The 5509-nt window shown below is 40.5% G+C and overlaps 1 long non-coding RNA gene across 1 annotated transcript; it reads right to left on the bottom strand.

The window, feature by feature from the left end:
* Positions 1-2689: 2689 nt before the first annotated feature.
* LOC119016329 lies at positions 2690-4108 on the bottom strand. The gene is made up of 3 exons (XR_005074034.1): positions 3999-4108; positions 3749-3908; positions 2690-3455 (listed from the first exon to the last, which is right to left on the bottom strand). It is a non-coding gene; the product is annotated as an uncharacterized LOC119016329 (long non-coding RNA).
* Between the last annotated feature and the right edge of the window lie 1401 nt (positions 4109-5509).

Here is a 5509-nt window from a genome sequence, read left to right on the forward strand (position 1 = left end):
AGTATAGCGTAGCTTGGACATGATTATAGAAGGAAAAACAAAGGAAATGTCCAAGATGAAACACTAAAACACTTCACTTCTGCTATCAGTAGTCTTTGGGTGCCATTGATTGCATTTCCATTTGATCTGAGGTCAAAACCACTGCTTTTTGATGGTTTGTAAGCGTTGTGCTAATAATTGTTAGAATTTGATGAGGTGGATCCAATTGCTTCTTTTGTCCACTAGATGGAGGCAAGTGACCACATGTGTAAACAGGTTAGATGTGTGAAAGTCAATCACCCAGTCCTACAAAACAAAGAGGCCATGACCTTTGACCCCATCAGTCTGTCTGTTTGTCTGCCTGTCCAGATGTCTGTGTCAGTGTGATCCATTAGTCCTGTGAATGTCTTTCAATGTGAATTTATTTATTTATTTTTGAAGGAATAGCCAATCATACTTTCTTTCAGTTAATGAATAAATAAAGTACCCAATCTGTCAATCAATCAATCCATCAATTTACTCGTGGTGGTTCATCCCCTCTGTCATACTAACTTTTCAATAAATTGCATCTGCATGCTGTGATATAATTTAAGCAGTTACCTTGTGTACATACAAATGATACATTTTAAAAAAAAAATATGAAAATGTCAAAGTCCTATTTGAACCATTCTCATGGAATGACTCACGGGCATCTTTCACCTTTAAAACAGGATACATCTCGGTGTGACAACCGCTCAACTGGCAACCTCCCGGTATAGGTACTCAGGCGGTGAGGGCGACCGACGGGTGCTAAACAGCAGGTAAGGGGGTAAGAGGATTATTAGTCATTGTACCATTTCATTTTCAGATGTCAGATTTTACCTTAATTCCCGTCAACATCAACTTATGTGCTTTTTTATGGTTTTACTTTGGATTATATTTGATGTGGGGGGTGCGCCCCGAGACACGTGCCGAGGGCCAATGAGGTCGTGGTATGAGCAGGTACATATTAGTTACTGTAACATTTGATTTTCAGATGTCAGATTTTACCGTCAACATCAATTTATGTGCTGTTTTATGGTGCTACTTTGGATTTTATTCCATGTAAAGGTGGGAGGGGGGTGCGCGCACTTTGGGACATGTGCAGAGGGCAAATACTGAGTGTGTATGAGCGCGTGTCATGATAATTAGTTAAATAGTTACATAGTATAGTATAGAATAGTTATAGTTTCAACATTTTATTTTCAGATGGAAGGTGTTGGATGTAGTGGAAAAGGCTTTTGTTGGCTTTTAAAATGGCCACTGTCATTAACTCAGTCACACAGTTCTGGCATGAAAATTTTAACTTTTTCTCTCAGAAGTTACAGTAAGAATAACATTTATATTGTTATTCATTGTTAATCACACAAATAAATATGTCCTCTATTGAAACAATGCATAATTACTTCATGATTCATTCTTTATATGTAGAGTGTAGTTAACTGTGTGAAAAATGTGTGTATCAAATTCGAGTCTGCAGGTTCATAAGGTTCTTTATCACTAAATGGTGATGTCACATTTTTGTAATGCAATCTTCATCATGCCTACGACAATACAAGCACACAGTACTTTGCAAGCACTGTACCAGCAATCACTTGTCAACTGTGTCTAAGTGAAAGAAAACGGTTGTGAAAAGTTTTATGTATAAAAAACAACGAGAGCAACTGCCTGAAATGTTATATACATTTAAAATATAATTTGCATACTTTGCTTTGTGTCTACAATCACAAACGTTGTGAGCAAGAAGTTGCCAAAAATGCCAAATGTGTCAAATGTGATACCAAAAATATAGCACAAACAAAATGGTGTGGCAACAGTTTTGGGACTGATTTAGTTCTGTTTTAGAAACACCTCAGTTCCAAAAAAGTTAGAATTTTCAGATGTGTCAAGCTTTACAGGGTTAACTGTGTGAGTGTGTCTGCAATGTGCTTCCACAGGTAAGTCAGGTCGCCATATAAACTGACTGTGAAAGATGTAAGTAATAACACGCATATGTGCTTGTGACTATACACTTCACCTGACTACAATTAGGAGAAGGCCATGCATTCTTTTTTTTCTTTTTTTCAGTGTCTCACACGTACATTGCCGCTGTGAATGTGTGATGCATGTCAGGTCTCAGGAGAGGTTGAAGTCCCACCATGAGTGTCTGCTGGAGAGGGGACAGCACTGGATGCAGGCAGCCTGCCAAAAGCTTGAAGCAGGAGAGAGGATCTCCTTCGACCACAGGACCTTCTTCTCCCTTCTTCTCTGCTATACAAACCTGATTTCTTCTCCACTTACAGAATTAGGACAGGGCGGGCACCTCTGAGGGATATGGAGGGAGGATCTATAGATACAGGGCAGTACCTCCACTCCTCACTCTGTCTCAGCACTCTGACAGGAAACATCCCTGTACAAACCTGAGAGGACAGCAGTTGTTTGTTTTCAGTGTGCCTTTGGCCTGAGGAAGAGCCATAAGGATCGAAACATTGCACATTAGGCACACATAATTTTATTTCATATTTAAGTTACAAGCATAACATAGAATAAAAACAATTTCATTTTTTCCATTTTTTTCTTTTAGTTCATTTCCTTTTAATTCATATCTACCCTAATAAATACATACATAAATAAATACATACATAAATAAATACATAAATGAATAAATACTACAATAGATACATCAATAAATAACATAAATAAATATAGTTAAAAACAATTAAAAACCAATCCGGTCGTGCCTTACGAGAAGGATGACCGATGGATACTTGTATGTTCCGGGGGCAGGCGTGGACGCCTCCGTGAACGTATTGAAGAAGCACCTTGCAACTTAACCAGGGGGAATAACTCCTGGGATCGCAGGGGGAGAGGCTTTGGGTGGAAGGCGAGTGCACCAACTGTCTCCTGTGTAGATGGAGGACAGGGCAAGCCCTTCTTTCCTAACCGTAAGCCGAACCCCATAAAACTAACCCTTAACTCAACCACTCGGGGAATGTGCATAAAAACAGTCAAATTTCTGGAAAAACTTGAAAAAAGGTGCATTTTTTAGAGTTATAGTTAGGCCATCCACCCCAGAGGAGTACCAGCCCGGTGGGTTCAGATGACCCTGGCGCCGTCAGTGGTGACGAGATGGGGAGAACCGGAGACTTGGGAGTGAGCCCACCTGTTGTCCAGGAGGGATCTGGTGGTGGAGCTGCCATTGTAGTGGCAAATAAATCTGGGTCACGATCATGCATATAAATAGATCTGGGAAATATCCTGTGCAGTCCCAACTGTGCTCTGATAATGAATTTTGAGCCTGATAACCAACGTTGGAGTTACCCTTTATAACAGTGGTGTCAAACTGATCCAGTAAAGAGCCATGCCACTCTGTATGAATCCTCAGCACCACGCAGGCAGGCAGCACAGCTCTCACTCTCCGCCCCAGAAAGCCCCAGCACCAGCTTACAAAGCTTCTGTAGGCTACGTATCTATATTGGCTGGACACAAATCAGTAGAAAGTCAGCACTGAATGTTCACATCCATGGCAACTGGCGAGTTTAACTGTTCCACTTTAGATATTTATTTTGTATGTCTACAATTGTTTCTTGCAATAAAACATCTCTCCCAACTGTTCTGTGTGTTTTCATTGTTTGATATGTAGTTTTCATTCAGTTACCAAGTTAAAGATAGTAAAGATAAACTATAAGCAATGTAAGACAGAGGAAGCAGTTATGTACTTCATAACACTTTTGCAATAAATTGATAATATTTATGGGCCTAAAAAGCTCACTGCTCTATTCCCCTCAGACGTAAAGGTCCGTAGTCTGCCCGATAAATGTTCAGTGCATTCTGCAGTGAAAACACATTCAGGCAGACAGGTTCTAGGCCAGGATGGTCCAGCATGCATGATGGTTGCTCAGGAAGCTGCTGTAACTTAGTCTTCATGTCACCTAGAAGTTATGAGAGGTAAGTGAGTGACAATGGATTAAAGAAAAGAGACTGCAGAATAACAACCTTGTTTGCCCAGTGTTCACACTTACCTGTGGTATTTCCATACAGCAGATATTCTCGGGCTCTGTAGGCACTTGTTCACAACTGCCACAGGAACACCTGTTTTTAAGCATGTCACAGCCCGGTACGCTAGGTGGCGCTGTACCCATTTCAACTAGTGGTAACAGAAACACCTCCGGCTGACCTCTTTACGTCACCAGCTGCCTCGGCATTCAAGAAAGATGGCGTACGAAGAGCGAGGAGAGGCTACATCTTTGTACACTTCGTATATGATGTACATGATAATTACACAGACTAGATGCACAGTGGCGCTCTTTCTTACGGTGATTTCGGAGGAAAGACGTCGTTTGGTCATTATCATCGAAGCCTAGATGTTGACCTCCATTTGACCTTTGACCTGCACTGCTCTGAGTGTGGGTAAACTCCCATATTTCCTTTGGATTTATTCCACTGACACCTAGAAGTCTTTCTGCAGCTGAAGCAATGTCTCATGCCACACCTGATTTATTGTTTGCCACCATTTTAACCCTCCACACTGTTTCAACCATGAATGCCAGTAGCCCTTTCTTCCTTATCAAGACTGAGTCATCATTTACAGCTATATGTCCATTTACTTGCTCTCTTGCAACAGCCGTGCTTTGACTGTGACTGACCACACTGTTATCCTCCACCCTTCTGGCTGCCTCTGCACAAGATATTCTGTTTTCCTTCTTTATTCTTTCAACATTTTCTGCTTTGACATAGTTTTGACATCCCCTGAAGGAAGCTGGAAGATCACCCCCACAAATACAACATTTCGCAGGTTCATTACACTCTTTTCCATCATGATCCTTGCTACCTCATCTGCATCGTTGCTGTCTTCTACACACAGCTGCCACATGGCCATATCTCTGGCACTTAAAGCATCTCAGAGGAGATCGTTCATACTCTCTCACAGGGTAACTCATGTATCCCAACATGATTCTCTTACACTGTAAACCCCGATAGATTCACGGAACTCAAAAATTATTTTGCAACAGATTACACAAAAATATTTTAGTGATGTTTTTAAATGTTTTAAGTTTACAGAAAATAAAAATTACATTTGCAGTTGCCTTCGGTTATCTCAATGTTATCTTATAAATACTGATAATCCTCAGCTTAGAATTGGGGAGTAATTCATTCAAAATGTTCAATATTTTTCAACTCAATCTGGGGGACATGCACTCAAAATTAATTCTAACCTGAAACAGTGATGTCAGCCCAATGCACGATTATAATCAGCTAATAATGTTAGAAAACATGAAAGTGACACCTCAGTGACAATTTAACAACTTTACTCAAGGGAGCTCAGTCAAAACAAAGTGTTTGTCTTGAATTAAAACAAAAGGAAAGGGAAATGACTCCAGCAAAACAAAATGTATTTTGGGTCTCCATCTCGCATTATTCAGTAAACATTATGACAGCAATGACAACTCTTAGAATGTGGAGCCATTTAACACAGTTTAAAAACGTTTTGGCACTTACTGTACCTTGAAGGCTGCCCATAGGGGGCTGCTGC

The sequence above is a fragment of the Acanthopagrus latus genome, unplaced genomic scaffold, assembly GCF_904848185.1.
Source record: "Acanthopagrus latus isolate v.2019 unplaced genomic scaffold, fAcaLat1.1, whole genome shotgun sequence".
Lineage (NCBI taxonomy): Eukaryota > Metazoa > Chordata > Actinopteri > Spariformes > Sparidae > Acanthopagrus > Acanthopagrus latus.